The sequence below is a fragment of the Myotis davidii genome, unplaced genomic scaffold (genome assembly GCF_000327345.1).
Source record: "Myotis davidii unplaced genomic scaffold, ASM32734v1 scaffold394, whole genome shotgun sequence".
Lineage (NCBI taxonomy): Eukaryota > Metazoa > Chordata > Mammalia > Chiroptera > Vespertilionidae > Myotis > Myotis davidii.
This window is the reverse complement of record NW_006287548.1, coordinates 1725563-1726158: the sequence shown is the minus strand read 5'-3', so window position 1 is coordinate 1726158 and position 596 is coordinate 1725563. Positions and strand designations below refer to the sequence as shown.

Genomic DNA, 596 nt, shown 5'->3' with positions numbered 1-596 from the left:
TCTTTGGCCCCTTGAGTGTGGCTCTTCCACAAAATACCACATGTGGGTGTGCACGTACGGTGCAAAACTTCGTGGCCCATGTGCAGAAGTTGGTATTTTGTGGAAGAGCCATACTCAAGGGGCCAAAGAGCCGCATGTGGCTTGCGAGCCGCAGTTTGCCGACCACTGGTCTAGGTTCATGATATGTACAGAATCAAGCGTAAATCTGTGAATCACGTAAGGACCACTTAATGATTTAATACTAGTCCACACTTAAAATTATATATATATATATATACACACACACACACGCATATATATATTATTGATTTCCGAGAGGAAGGGAGAGGGGGAGAGAGAGATGGAAACATCAATGATGAAAGAGAATCATTGATCAGCTGCCTTCTGCTGGCCCCACACTGGGGATCTAGCCTGCAACCTGGGCATGTGCCCTGACCTGGAAAATAACTGTAACCTCCTGGCTCATAGGTTGACACTCAGCCATTAAGCCACACTGGCTGGGCTCTTGGCTAAAATTTAACAAGTTTTTCTGTATCTGTATTTAGGGAAGAGCTAGGGGAAAAAGCAGAAATTTTATTTCTATATAGTGAGATATT

General features: G+C 44.0%; 1 protein-coding gene across 1 annotated transcript in view; it reads right to left on the bottom strand.

The window, feature by feature from the left end:
• The window catches only part of PARD3B (par-3 family cell polarity regulator beta), an 838084-nt gene that overhangs the window by 376161 nt on the left and 461327 nt on the right, over window positions 1-596 (bottom strand). The window lies entirely within an intron of this gene.